The sequence below is a fragment of the Piliocolobus tephrosceles genome, chromosome 12 (assembly GCF_002776525.5).
Source record: "Piliocolobus tephrosceles isolate RC106 chromosome 12, ASM277652v3, whole genome shotgun sequence".
NCBI lineage: Eukaryota > Metazoa > Chordata > Mammalia > Primates > Cercopithecidae > Piliocolobus > Piliocolobus tephrosceles.
Window position 1 is genome coordinate 46,995,140 of NC_045445.1, and position 15,642 is coordinate 47,010,781.

Here is a 15,642-nt window from a genome sequence, read left to right on the forward strand (position 1 = left end):
AAACATTCTTAGTTGTCTCTCATGATTTGACTAACTCTTGCAAAAAATGTCATAGGATCATTTTAGAGAAGCAGTTTTGTGTGGTATATCATAATCATACTTTATATTTATCCACTGTTAATATTTATTGTCTGAGGGTATTGTTTTAAATTAGATTTTTTGGAGTTGGATTTTTTTAAGAAGCTTTGGTCCAGACAAGAAAGATTTTTTAAAAATACATATATATGTATTTTTTGAGACAGGGCCTCACTCTGTCACCCAGGCTGGAGTGCAATGGCATGATCTTGGCTCATTGCAACCTCTGCCTTCCGGTTCAAGTAATTCTCCTGCCTCACAGCCTCCCAAGTATCTGGGACTACAGGCACGCACCACCATGCCCAGCTAATTTTTGTATTTTTTGGTAGAGACAGAGTTTCATGGTGTTGGCCAGGCTGGTCTCGAACTCTTGGCTTCAAGTCGTTCACCACCTCAGCCTCCCAAAGTGAGGATTACAGGCATGAGCCTCCACACCTGGCCTAAAATTATTTTTATTAATTACTTTCATCCCTCTCATATCTGAAGAGTATCAGATGCTGAGATGCCAAAAGATGCCTCTGATTTCCAATTAAAGTGCCTTCTTCCTGTTTTGTCTTCTAGAATAGAATCTGATTTACTGAGCAAGGTTGTTTCATTTACTTCGTCTTTTTCTTTAATTCTTTGGGAAATCTTGGTGGCATTGGTTGATTGGTGAGGTCATCTCTTGCGTTCTTGAGTATAATGTTCCACTTCACATACTTGAAAAGCGAATACCCTTGTTCTGCCAGAGATGTGGCAGCAACACAAAGACATCTCTGTTTGTGAGGTTCACTTTTAGCATCTCTTAACCTCAACAGAGACACCTGGTTGTTCCCAGCGGAGTTAATTGAAAGGTATTTTATGTCTTTCCACTGTTTATTAGCCACTTGCTCATCTTTGTTCCCCTTTACAGACAAAACAGGTTTGTTGTCACACCTTTGTCTCTTGATTCTAAAGAACTTCTTGTAGGTTTGATTAGGGTACTAAAATGAGAATTGAGCAAGTATTCAGCTCCTGTTAGGAAAGCGCATGTATGTGATGGTTAACATTCTCAGACCTCCACTTCCCAAACTTCCTTTTCTATATGTAAATCCAAATTTGAAATACACTCAATACATCTGCAAAATTAGATTTCTCACTAATCTACTTACGTACATTTTGTGCCCAAGTGAATTTCCTCAAGCTGGAGAGACTCCCCAGATGAAATATGTAACATAATTTAAATCACTTCCAAATAGCAGAATTTATATTGTTTGTGAGAAGGATGGATTTTTCTCCAAAGCAATTTTCTTTCTGTTTCTGGCCAAAAAACAAACACAGTACACTGGAGTCTTACTCTAATGCTTTTTTGGGGCCCATGCTCAATGGCCACCTCATGGATAAGATAAACTGATGTTGTTTCACCAATTAAACTTTGCCAGATGGGATTGAGATAGGCCAGCCGCGTTCTGAGCACTTCAGTGTTTGAAGGGACAACAAATAGTATTTGCTGCGGTGCCAGTTATTAGCTCAGCATAATACTTTTTATTAAAAAATTTCACAGCATTTGGCAAACAGGTGCACTGTAACAGAAAAAGCACTATTATATGGGAATCTAAAGATACAGGTCATAGTAGAAATTCATTAGCTTTGGCCTTTGAGAGGTAACTTAACCTTCTTGAGTTTTTAATTCTTTGTTCCATCCCAGGGTATTGTGGGAATCAAATAGGGTAATATATATTGGCATTTTGAAAACTGAAGGCTATATAATTGGAAGATGTTCTTTTAGATGCTAGTTGAAACTACACAGTAGTTGTGACTCTAAATACAAAGCATCTACTATATGGCGGAGGTATAAATATTAATGGCACCTCTGCCTTGAACAGATACAAAGTGAGGGGGTAGGGGTATGGTAAAGGAAGAAGAACATAATATTCATTTGATTTCCTAGAAAAGGTAGAATTTGAAATGAGACTTGAATAAGTAATAATTTCAACAGGATGACTGAATAAAGATCACTTAAGATATAATAATTCTACTACCTTTTTCTCCTCTGCCTCCATGAATTCAGGATGCTTTCACCATCTTTTCTTTCTACACTCTTCCTTGAAATCTATTTTTTTATTAATTTTGTGTGAAGGGCAATGCTATACACAAGCAGAATGTCTTGTCACCACCTTAATATATCAGTGGCAAGACTAGTATGTATTCTCATGGCAGAAATGGAGCTTTGTACATCTCTGTAAATACTCTTTTTCCCATCAGATATACCTAGCACTAAGAATTCAGGTACATTTATTCTGAGTGTAACTTTGATTTTAATAAACTGGGTATCTTAAAAGTAGCTATGAGTAGTGAGAGGACAGTATTCTCTCTCTTTCATCCTCTTCTCTCTTCCCTCTCCCTGTGTCCTTCCCTTCCTCCGTTTCTGAATGAGAAATAAACCTTAATTACGGCAAGCCCATAAGATTTCAAGGTTGCTTTTAAACAGCCTAACTAACAACCTAACTAACATAGAAGGTAGATTCGACAATAACTGAAACTTTAGAATGTGGCACTGGCTTAGAAGGCAGGCAACAATGAGGAAACATACGGTGAAGGCTGAAAAGATGGCCAGCCATATTAAGCAGTTAGAACAGATTTGGTAAAACTGTTGCCTAACATAAATTGGGGGTCATATTATATGGCTACTGAGCTGGCAGTTGTAGGAAAAGAGGTTGGGAATCAAAACTTATTTGTGTGTGTTGGTCTTTTTTAAAATTGAAATTTCTATTGAGGTAGTTGCAGAATAATATAGAAGTCATGTTAATTCCTTACCTAGTTTTCCTCAGAGGCAACATCTTGCAAAACTGTAGTACAGTATTACAACTAGGATATTCACATTGATAAAATCTAATCTACTTCAGATTCCCCCAGTTTTACTTGCGTGTGTGTGTGTGTATTTAGTTCTGTACAGTTTTATCACATGTAGATTTGTATATCTACCACCATAGTCAAGATACAGAACAATTTCATACCACATTTCCTCAAGTTCCCCCTTTTATCACAACAGCCACCTTCCCTCCCTTCTGCCAAATTCCCTTACCCACCCCTCTACCCGCATTTCCTAGTTAACTCCTTGGCAACCACAAATGTATTTTCTATTTCTAAAATTTTATCATTTCAAAATATATAAATAGAGTCATACAGCATGTAACCTTTTGGGATTGACTTTTTTCCCCTCAGCATAATTCTCCAAAGATTCATTGCATTTCTGTGTGTATCAATAGTTTGCTTCTTTCTATTGCTGAGTAATATTCCATGGTATGGGTATACTGCAGTTGGTTTAACCATTCACCTGTTGCAGGACATCTGGGCTGTTTCCAGTTTTAGGATATTATGAATAAAACTCCTGTGAACATTTATGTACAGGTTCTTTTGTGAACATGAGTTTTCATTTCTCTGGGATAGATGTCCAGGAATACAATTGCTGGATCATATGGTAGTTGTGGGTTTAGAAACTGCCACATTATTTTCCAGAGTGGCTATACCATTTTACATGTCCCCCAGCAGTGTATGAGTGATCCAGTTTGTCTGTGTCCTCATCAGAATTTATTATTTTCGCTATTTTTCATTTTAGCTCTTTTAATGGAGGTGTAGTGATATCATGGCACTTTTAAGTTGCATTTCCCTGATGAATGATGATGTTGAACCTTTTCCTATACTTATTTCCCATCAGTATAAACTTTTCAATGAAATGCCTGTTTGTGTCCTCTGTCCATTTTCTAATCAAATTGTTTGTTTTTTACTGTTGCGTTTTGAGAATTCTTCATGTGTTCTGGATGCAAGTCTTTTGTCACATATGTGGTTTGTAAATATTTTCTCGCAGTCTGTAGCCTATCCATTTTCTTAGTAGAGTTGTTCACGGAGCAAAGTTTTTTAATTTTGATGCAATTAATTTGATCGGTTTTATTTTATGGATTATGTTTCTGGTGTCCAGTCTAAGAACTTTTTGCCTAGCCCCATATCCCCAAGATTTTTTCCTGTATCTTTTTTCTACAAGTTTTATCATTTTACATTTAAGGCTGTGATCCATTTTGATTTAATTTTTATATAAGATAGGAGGTTTAGATTAAGATTTGTCTTCTTCTTCTTCATTTTTCTACAAATATCCACTTGTTTCAGCACCATTTTGAAAAAAGTGTCCTTCCTCAATTGAATTGCTTTTGCGCCTTAAAAAAAAAACCTGTTTGACATATTTGTGTGGGTCTTTTTCTGAGGTCTTTATGCCATGGGTCTATGTGTCTTTCCCCCAGTGCTTTCATTACTATAGCCAATACAGTAAGAAACCTTGGTATCTGGTAGAATGATTCTTCCCACTTTATTCTTCTCTGTCAAGATTGTTTTCGTTTCCATAAAAATTTCCCGGGATTTGATAGGAATTGCATTTAACCTATAGATCGATTTGGGGAGAATTAACATCTTTACTGTGTTGAGTCTTCCCATCTATGAACATATGTCCTAAAATTTATCTAGGTGTTCTTTGATTTCTTTCATGAGCATTTTGTAATTTTCATCACCCACATCACATACATGTTTTGGTTTTGTTAGATTTATACCTTAGTATTTTATTATTTTGTAGTTAATTATGAATGGTATTATGTTACACATATTTTTGTTAGTGTAAAATCAACACACAACTTTTGTGTGTTGATTTTATATCTTTTGACATTGCTGAACTCACTTGTTAGTTCTAGGAGGTTTTTTTGTGTGTGTGGATTCCTCGGAATTTTCCTTATAGGCAGGTATGTCATCTGCAAATAGAGTATTATTTTTTCGTTTCCAATCTGTATGTCATTTATTTCTTTTTCTTGTCTTTTTGCACTGGCTAGAACTTCCAGTATACTATGTTGAGTAGCAGTGATAAGAGCAGACATCCTTGCCTTGTTCCTGATCTTTGTGGAAAGTCTTCAGTCTTTCACCTTAAGTATGATGTTATTTGTAGATTTTTTTTGTAGATGCCCTTTATCAAGTTGAGGTAATTCCCCTCTGGGAGTTTTTGTTTGTTTGTTTGTTTGTTTTACCATGAACAAGTACTGGATTTCATCAAATTCCTTTTCTGCAGCAATTGACGTAATTATGATTTTTCTTCTTTAACTCATGATAAAGTGGATTACGTTGAGATACACACACACACACACACACACACACACACACACACACATATATATATACTTTTTGTTTTGAGACAGAGTTTCACTCTTGTTGCCCAGGCTGGAGTGCAATGGCGCGATCTCGGCTCACTGCAACCTCCGCCTCCCAGGTTCAAGTGATTCTCCTGCCTCAGCCTCCCAAATAGCTGGGATTGCAGACATGTGCCACCACACCCAGCTAATTTTGTATTTTTAGTAGGGACAGAGTTTCACCATGTTGGTCAGGCTGGTCTCGAACTCCTGACATTGGGTGATCCACCTGCTTCAGCCTCCCAAAGTGCTGGGATTATAGGCGTGAGCCACCATGCCCAGCCTACGTTGATATATTTTCAATCTTGAGTCAACTTTACATATGTGGAATAAACTCTACTTGGTCAGGGTTTATAATTCCTTTTACACATTGTAGGATTTGGTTTGCTAGTATTTTGTTGAGGATTTTTAAATGTATGAGAGATTTTCAAGTGTTCATGATATGTATTGGTTGGTAGTTTGGGGCATTTTTTGTTTTGTTTTCTTTTACTGTTTCTGCCAGGTTTTGGTAATAGTATAATACTGGCCTTATATTTTAGAAGGATTTGTGAAGAATTGGTATTAATTCTTATTTAAGTGCTTGGTAGAATTTTCCAGTAAAATTATCTGGGCCTGGATATTTTGTTTTTGAGAGCTTTTAAATTACAGATGGAATTTCTTTAATGTTTCTAGGACTATTCAGATTATCTCTTTCATCTTGGTTGAGTTCTCATAGTTTGTAGTTTTTTAGGAATTGGTGCATTCCTGCTAGATGGTTGACTTTACAAGTATAAATCTGTTGATAGGATTTCCTTTTTACTCTTTTAATGGCGGTAGGATCTGTAGTGATATACCCTGTTTCCTGGTTTTGGTGATTTGTGTTTTCTCTATTTTTTTCTGCCTTGTTAGAGGTTTATTAATTTTATTGATTTTTTTTCAGAGTCAGCTTTTTGTCTCGATGTTTTTCTGTGATGTTTCTGTTTGCAATTTCATTGATAACAAGTCTTTATTATTTTCTTCATTCTGCTTGCTTTGGGTTAATTTTGCTCTTTTTCTATTTTCTTAAGGTAAGAACTTAGATTATTGATTTGCAAACTCTCCTTGGTTTTTAATAAGTGACTTATGGGTTGGAGGGTAGCATATACAGCATGGGTGTGTTAGACAAAGGGAAGATTCACATCCTGGGTGGGGCAGAGCTGAACTGTGTAAGATTTCATCAAACTACTCAGAATGGTGCACAATTTAAAACTTATACATGGTTTATTTCTAGAATTTTTCATTTAACATTTTCTGACCACAGTTGACCACTGGTAACTGAAATCACGTAAAGTGAAACCATGCCTAAGGGGGGACTACTGCATTCTCCTTATTTATTTATTTATTTATTTATTTATTTATTTATTTATTTTTTGCCACTGTGCCCTGCTAAGGGCTCATTTTTAATCATAAACAATATTGCCTAATATTACAACTGGCATTCCATTATTACCTTGCCTAGTAGGTTTCCAGAGAAACAGTGCTGAAAGCCAAACTCGAGGTCATTTCACCAGGGAGAAAGAAAAGGTTTTATTAACCCTTTACTCATAGCAGTCTAGGGTAATCTCACAGTATCAGGACCCAAACTCCTATATTGCTGCTCTGCCATTCATGGCTTCTATTTCCAAGGTTACTTTGAAGTCCAAGAATTCTGCTAGAGCTCTAGCTACCACATCCATGTTCCAGCAGGAACAGAAGATGAGCCCACCTGCTTCCTCTTAAGCCTTTAAGTTTAAGGAAACTTCCCAGAAGCACCACTAAGCACTTGTTTTTTTCTTTTTTCTTTTTTTGTTTCCATCACTCAGCACTTCTTACTCCATGTCAATGCCAGAACTTAGTCATATGACCACATGTATCTGCAAGGAAAGCTAGGCACATTGCTAACCTGAATAAATTCTGGGATTCTGATACAAAGCAAAAAAGGGAGAACAGATAATTGGGTCAGGCAATTAGCATTCTCTCCTATACATACATATGGGGGGAACAATAAGCTTTTTATTAAAAGCTGAGACTAAAAACCTCATATATATTAGCTGGCCATGGTGGCACGTGCCTGTAATCCCAGCTACTTGGGACGCCGAGGCGTGATAATCGCTTGAACCTGGGAGGTGGAGGCTGTGGTGAGCCAAAATCGTGTCACCGCACTCCAGCCTGGGCACCAAGAGTGACAGACTATCAAAATATAAAAAAGTAAAAGGTCATATAGACATTGGGATGTAGATTATTGCTTGTAATCATCTGCTTATGATTTGAAAATGCTTTTTATCAAGGTAAGTCATTTTGCAATTAAATTTTTGGAAGAAAAAAATTATTTGGGTCAGGCATGATGGCTCACACCTGTAATTATAGCACCTTGTTGAGGCAGGAGGACCACTTGAGCTCACGAGTCCGACACCAGCCTGGGCAACAAGACAAAACCCTGTCTCTACAAAAAATACAAAAATAAACTGGGCATGGTCGCACACGCCTGTAGTTGCAGCCACTAGGGAGGCTGAGGTGGGAGGATGGCTTAAGCCCAGGAGGTGGAGGTTGCAGTGAGCCCAGACTGCGCCACTGCAGTACAGCCTGGGCGACAGAGCCAGAGCTTGATTTTTTTAAAAATTATTCATCCTAGAACATTAGCTCTCTAATCTGTTAAAATAGTTTTATCTCCATCAATTGTGAGATGTAATTAACATGAGGTATGTTTTAACTTACTGGTACTAGGTTAAACTATGGGAAATGGCTGTTTTTTGTAGTTGGAAACAATCAAATATTGGCAATTTTACACAGCTCAACCTGTAACAAAGTATCAAAGGGTGTGAATAATTTACTTAAAAAATATAAACTAGCACAGATTTAGTTTACTGCCATAATAAAATGACTAATACAGCTGAATTTCAATAATCTTTCTCAAGTGGGAAAGGAGCAAAATTACATCTGGAATATTTGGAATTGTTCCTTTATCCTTAAGCACTTCAAAATTCTTTTTCTGTTCCTAGATAAAATACTTATTGTAGTAGACTAAAAATAGGCCCCAAAGACTTCCATGCCCTAATCCCTAGTATTATGCCTGTGTATGTTAAATGACCTAGCAAAAGAGACTTTGCAGGTGGAATTAATGTTGTTTTGTTTTGTTTTGTTCTGTTTTGTCTTTGAGATGGAGTCCAGCCAAGGCTGGAGTGCAGTGGCGCAATCACGGCTTACTGCAACCTCCACCTCCTGGGCTCAAGCAATTCTCCCACCCCAGCCCCCTGAGCAGCTGGGACCACAGGTGTGTGCCACCACACCTGGCTAATTTTTGTGTTTTTAGTAGAGACAGGGTTTCACCATGTTGGCCAGGCTGGTTTCAAACTTCTGACCTCGTGATCCACCCGCCTCGCCTCCCAAAGTGCCGGGATCACAGGCGTGAGCCACTGTGCCCAGTCAGAATTAATGTTATACACTTTCACCAGGGTGCAGTGGTTCACACCTGCAATCCCAGCACGTTGAGAGTCCAAGACAGGAGGATCACCAGAACAGAACCCATGAGTTCAAGACCAGCCTGGGCAACATAATGAGACCCCCATCTCTTAAAAAAAAAAATGTGAAAAAACAGCCAGGCATAGTAGGCTGAGGCAGGAGGGCTGCACGAGCCTGGGAGTTCAAGGCTGCAGTAAGCCGCGGTCATGCCACTGCACTCCAGCCTGGGCGATAGAGCAAGACCCTGTCCCAAAGGAAAAGAAAAAAAGTTATCGACCTTAAAATAGGGAGCTTATCCAAGTGGGCCCAGAGTAATGAAATAGACATTTAAAAGTGGAAATGGAAGACAGCAGGGTAGGTCAGAGAGAGGGGTGATGGAAGAAGTAACGGGAATGATTCAAAATGGGAGAGGGACTTCACCCACTATTGCAGGTTCTGAAGAAAAGGGGATCTGACCCTCAGCTAACAGACAGCAAGGAAAGGAGAATTTCATCCTTCAACTGCAAAGAACTGAATTCTACCAACAACTAAATAAACAAGGAAATGGATTTGCCCCCCACCCCAAAACCTCCATAAAGGAATGCATTCCTGCCAGCACCTTGAATTTAGGCCAGGTAAAACCCGTGCCACACTTTTCACCCACAAAACTATAAGACAACACATTTGTGTTAAGTCACTGAGTTCGTAGTAATTTGTAACAGCCTCAAAGGAAAATGTATATACTTACCTTAATAAAACCTTAAATTTAGAGGACTCAGAAGGGTCCCTAAAGTCATTTACAAATATTTCATTTTACTTATTTTTTGAGACAGGGTCTCACTGTGTCACCCAGGTGAGAGTACAGAGGCGCAAACGCAGCTCACTGCAGCCTCGACCTCCCAGTCCCAGGCCATCCTCCCAGGTCAGCTGCCCAGTAGCTGGTACCACAGGCACATGACACTATGTCCAGCTAATTCTAAAAATTTTTTGTAGAGACAGGGCCTCTCCACATTACCCAGACTGGTCTCAAACTCCTAGGCCCAAGTGATCCTCCCACCTCGGCCTCCCAAAGTGCTGAGATTACTGGTGTGAGCCACTGTACCTGGCCCAAACTATATTTTAAAAGTCCAATTCATGTCTGGTCCCAAATGATTCTGGTAAAATAAGTTGTATTATGACTGGATATGTGTGTATAGCCAATAAAATGCGATAAAATATTAAAAGACTGAAAGCTACACAGCAATTATTTTTATGTAAGAACTCTAAAAAGTTCTTGACAAGTTATTATGAGAAACATTTCATCTAGGAATGATTTCTAAGGCAGCATTTGAGTTTCCATAAAAACAGAACTTTCTGTCTCAGAAGGTGTATCAGTAAGAGGACCAGAATCTTCTATTTCCAAGAGCATTGGTTTCTCCTGTTCACAACTCAGGTTTGAACTGTCGTTCATTTAATCTCTTCCCCTTCCAATTCCAAAGATTTATCTGGGGCTGAAGCTACCACTTCTTCGTCTTCATTTTCATGTAGAAAGCCACAAATCATGTTGGGTCAATAGGAGAAATCACTATCCTTTATTTGCAGCCATTCCACCTCACCTGTTTTCTTCTCCTTCCTTCTTCTCTGTCAGAAGAGTTCTTGTCATGCTGAGCTTCTTCATTGTATGACATTTATATTTTAGCACTGTTTTATTATTGCCTTCTGTATCATCATGTTCAACATTTTCTTCAAATACAACACAGGTCCCAAGAGTGTCTTCATACTCCCCAGCAAAGACACAGCTGTCCACTTGCAGAATGGGCCTCTCAGTGTCAGTGCCCAAAACCTTGCATTTATTTTCACATTTGAGAGAAAGCCTGAATCAATACTTCCTGATAATTCCATTAGAACCAACTGCTCCTCGTCTTCCTCCTTTTCTCCGTCCTCCAGACCCCGCTAGTTGGCCACCGCCTTGGTCCGCGTTGCCTCGCCTCCTAGTCACTGGCCACGCCCTCCCGGAGCCACCATCTTGAGTACGGGCCCTGCATTCTCTTTTAAGGCATTTCTGATAATCAGCAATTTAAAAACCCTAGTTGTTATCTCCAACTGTCAATTTCACTAATGGTTCTTTTACTATCCATTATAAAGCTCCATGTTAACAAACATCTGCACATAGATATCCCAAAGGCTCAAATTAAACTTGTCTAAAACTAAACTCATTATTTTCATATTCTCTGGGCTCTCCCAGATCTGTAACTCCCTTTCTTTTTCTCAGCAAAAGACTACTGCTATTTACTCAGGAATCTAAAGCAGGCTATTTCTATTTATTCAGTAAGTGATGATGATTATAATGCTTAAATAGCTTTGAATCCTTTGTCTTCACTAGTTTCCCACTACCACATCCCTATTTCAGGCTTTCTTTGTCCCCCACCTTGAAAATATAATTTTTTTCAGGTTTATGAAAAACATCAGCTCCTTGTCCATACCTTATTTTCTTACTCCCTAAGGGCAATCGCTTTCAATTATTTTAGCTAAATTTTGCAACTATTTATTTGTATAATTTTAAAGATCATGTAGTGTTACTTTTTAGTTTTTCCATATTAGGCCTTCTCTACTGACTTTCCAAAATGGGTGGAGGGGAGGATTTAACTCTTTTATATCATATATACATATATACACACACATTTTCCTCATCCTAATATGTATATATTATAAATTTCATGTAGATCAATATTTAATAGTTGAATTATGATTGCATAAATGTTATTTGCAGCCTGGCCATGTAGCATACTATATTATGTCTTCTTCCTTTTACAAGTTTTATTTTCCTTTGAATCTTATTTCTTTATTTGCTTAGTTTTCTATATACTTTCAATAATTTATTCTTTAAGTCCCTGCTTTTACTTTAAATCTATCAGTTGCATCTTTGATTGATCTCTGCCAGAGTCCTCTGATCTCTATATTACAATCCGTAATTGTTGCTTTCTTGGTCTGCTGCTCAGCTATGGTCTCCCTTCTATAGCATTCTTGTATTGCCTCTACTCTTTGTTGGTTCTCCAGTTTCATGGCTCTTACTTACACTTCTGTTTCTTGGTTTATTCCCTTGTTTCTGATATAGCACATATTCTAGCAGTTTCCAGAAAGAGTGCATAGGAAGTAAACTTTTTGAGACCTTGCCTGTCTGAAAAGGTATTTATTCTACCCTCACATCTAATAGGTAATATTGGGTATTGAATTTTAGCTTGGAAATAATTTTCCCTGGAACTTTTGAAGAAGGTGTTCTGTTGTTTTCTAACTTTGAAGGCCGTTTTGATTCCTGAACCTCATGTGAACCTTTCATTGTGTTTTTCAATGGAAGGTTTTAGGATCTTCCTCAAAATACTGAGATATCAGATGATGCGTTTTGGTATGAATCTGTTTCATCCTCTGAGCCCACTATTGTTGATTCAAGGAATTCATTTCTTTCAGTTTGAGTCTATTTTCTTGAATTAAGTTTTTGCTCATTCTTTCTGGAAATACTCTTTTTTTTTTTTTTTCTTTTTTTTTTTTATTATACTTTAAGTTCTAGGGTACATGTGCATAACGTGCAGGTGAAAATTGGCTAGCCATAAGTAGAAAGCTGAAACTGGATCCTTTCCTTACTCCTTATACGAAGATTAATTCAAGATGGATTAGAGACTTAAATGTTAGACCTAATACCATAAAAACCCTAGAAGAAAATCTAGGTAGTACCATTCAGGAGATAGGCATGGGCAAGGACTTCATGTCTAAAACACCAAAAGCAACGGCAGCAAAAGCCAAAATTGACAAATGGGATCTCATTAAACTAAAGAGCTTCTGCACAGCAAAAGAAACTACCATCAGAGTGAACAGGCAACCTACAGAATGGGAGAAAATTTTTGCAATCTACTCATCTGAAATACTCTTTTTCTAATGTTTGATGCCGTGGACTGATCTAAATTTAATTTCTCTCCTATTTTCTCGTTATATTTTTGTTAAATTTTCTGGGGTATGTACTCAAGTTTTTGTCTTTCTACTGATCTTTGATTTCTGCTATAAGTTTAATTTTGCAAGAGCTTGTTGTGTTGTTTATGATTATATATATGTACTTTGTAAATAGCATCCTGTTCTTATTTCATGAATTCAGTATTATCTCTTTGAGGATATTAATGATTTTTTAAATGTATATTTTATTCTTTCTGGAGTATTTCTTTTAGCTTTCTTTATATTTCTGTTTTGTTTCAGTCTTTCTCATGTTAGAGGCTTTCCTCAAATATCTGGTGATTCTTGGTTGTCCATTTATATTCAAGAATGATACACTGAAAAGTTTTGTAGGTGGGGCTTGTTAACTTACTATTATAGGATAATTTGGCTAGACCTTTTCATTGGGGGACCTCTAACTGTTATCTTCAGGATTTATCTCTTTAGCTGGTCAAATTCTCTGGGGAAGAAACTTCCAGCTCCTGGCTAGAGATAAGCCTGGTGTTAAGCCAGTGTTCTGAGAACTGTTGGAGAAGAGACTGCAGGCTCTGTTCAGTTTGTAGGCTTTCACTTTATCCCTTGTATAACTTTGACTTAATTCCTGTTTTGGTACAGAATACTTGCCCTCTGCTCTGCCTGGTGTCCCTGATCCACAGCTTATTTGGTTTACCCTCTCCAAAGGAAAATTATCTCCAGGAGTTGGGTAGGGAGAATTGCCCAGATGTAGGATGTGGAAGAGAGGAGGGGTCTGTTTTTTATACTTTCACAATTCTGTTTTTAGCTCCACTTTCAACACCACTTTGAATTACTTAGCTCTACTAATTCCATATCTTTACTGCTATTTTACAAATGTTTTGAAATGGAGCAGTGGTAAATGCATTTGCTTGATCTCTAACTGGTGACCTTAGTGGTCTCCTCCCCCTAGTCTTACCCCATTCTAATTCACTTTCACAATACTGTCAAGATGATCTTGATAAAGTCACACTCTATTCTAGTCATCTCTTTATTAAAACCCTTCACTAGTTCCCATTGCCCAATGATAAATTTGATTCTTTGCATAATATACAAAGTACCCTGCATAATCTAACCCCTACCTGGTTCTCTAGCCTCATTTCGAAGAAGTATTTATGGTTTTCTAAACGCCTGATGTTATTTCCTCTTCTGTATTTTCGGATGTTCAGTTTCTTTTGCCTGGAGTACTCTACCCCATCATCGTCTGCCTGGTAGCTGCTTCCATGTCAAGATGGTTTATGAAGCCTTCCTTGACTTCCTTGGCTCATCATTCTAGTAGTTGTTTATCCCCTTCTCTGTATCCATGCTGTGTTCTACCTAATGTAGTATTAGCATTTATCATATAACATTTTAGTTATTTATTTACATGTCTGTTTACTGGAATTTGAGCTTCTTGATAGAGATAATATCTTAATTATTTTTGTATCTTCAGAATTTAGCAATGCCCAGCATGAGCATTGCCATATATTGGGGTCCAATATATGGTTTCAATTTATTTGTCGCCTGATATTTACACAGCATACTGTATTTAGCTTTTGGTGGAGAAAGAGATACAAAGCTACAGACATGTGTACATGACCATCTTTCCATGTTATTAAACATTCTACATTTTAATGGCTACTAAATATTGCATTATATGGATATACCGTAGTTTGTTTAGTTAATAGCCCATTGTTAGGTATTAGTTAATGTTTCAAACTTTTTGCTGTTTTAAATCATGCTGCAGTAACAACCTAGCTGGAGGTAAATTTTAAAGTGTACATCCATGATTACTGGACATAAAGTAAATTCTTAGAAGTTAAAATGCTAAATCAGTAGTAATGTTTGTTTTAAAAGCTTTTGGTATATATCCTTCCAGGTACGTTGTACTAATTTATATTTTCACCAGAAATTCATTAGGGGGGACCCATTTTTCTGTACTCTTTCCAGTACCACTCCTGTAATCACTACCACCACCACCACCATGATGATCATTCTTTGCCAAGATTTATAGGTTAAAATAATATATTCCTGGTTGAATGTGCATTCCTCTGGTTACTATTGAGGTTGAGTATTTCTAAAATGTTTATAAATAATTTGTGTGTCATTTTATAAGGTGCCTATTTGTGTCTTTAACTATTTTCCTGTCAGGATATTTTTTTCTCTCACTGCCTCAATTTTTTTCTAGGAGAAATGAGAGATATACTATATAGCATTGTTTATGAAAGTACATTGTGTTCTTTGACAATGAATTTAATCTCATCTAATAATTTTTATATGTATAACTTAAAATTTTTTTAAAGCATTAATTACAGTTTCTAGAAATCTGTGTTTGGGTTTAATGACTAAATCTCTTTTCATAATCTTTTTTGAATCTTCACCTAAAGTATTTGCAAAAGGCTAAGTTGAAGAAAACATCTGTCTCCAAAACAGAATGACACTGGCTGGAAGCAGCTTCCCCAAAATCTTTTGAGAATAACAAATAATTGTTTTAAAATATTTTTAAATACACAAATATACCACCTTAACCAATAGCCATTTAGTTAGGCCTATAGAGTTGTACAGACATCAAACAATCCAGTGTTAGAACACATTTGTTACCGCCAAAATTTTCTCTTGGCCATTTGCAGTTATTCCCCATTTCTATCCCAAACCCCATGCAACCACTAATCTACTTTCTGTCTTTATAGATTTGCCTTTTCTGGAGAGTTTACATAGATTGAATCATATTATATGTGGCCTTTTGTGTCTGGTTTCTTTCATTTAGCATATTTTCAAGGTTCATCTATGTTGTAATATGTATCAGTACTTAATTCCTTTTTATTGCTGTGTATCATTTCATTGTACAGTCATACCATATTTTGTTTATCCATTCATCAGTTGATGAACATTTCTCTTTTTTTATTATACTTTAAGTTCTAGGGTACATGTGCACAACGTGCAGGTTTGTTACATATGTATACATGTGCCATGTTGGTGTGCTGCACCCGTTAACTCTTCATTT

The 15,642-nt window shown here is 37.1% G+C and overlaps 1 protein-coding gene and 1 pseudogene across 1 annotated transcript in view; one reads left to right on the forward strand and one right to left on the reverse strand.

Moving 5' to 3' along the window:
* The window catches only part of NUP62CL (nucleoporin 62 C-terminal like), an 85,784-nt gene that overhangs the window by 64,799 nt on the left and 5,343 nt on the right, over positions 1–15,642 (forward strand). The window lies entirely within an intron of this gene.
* Positions 10,006–15,642, reverse strand: part of LOC111536676 — an 11,823-nt pseudogene continuing 6,186 nt past the window's right edge.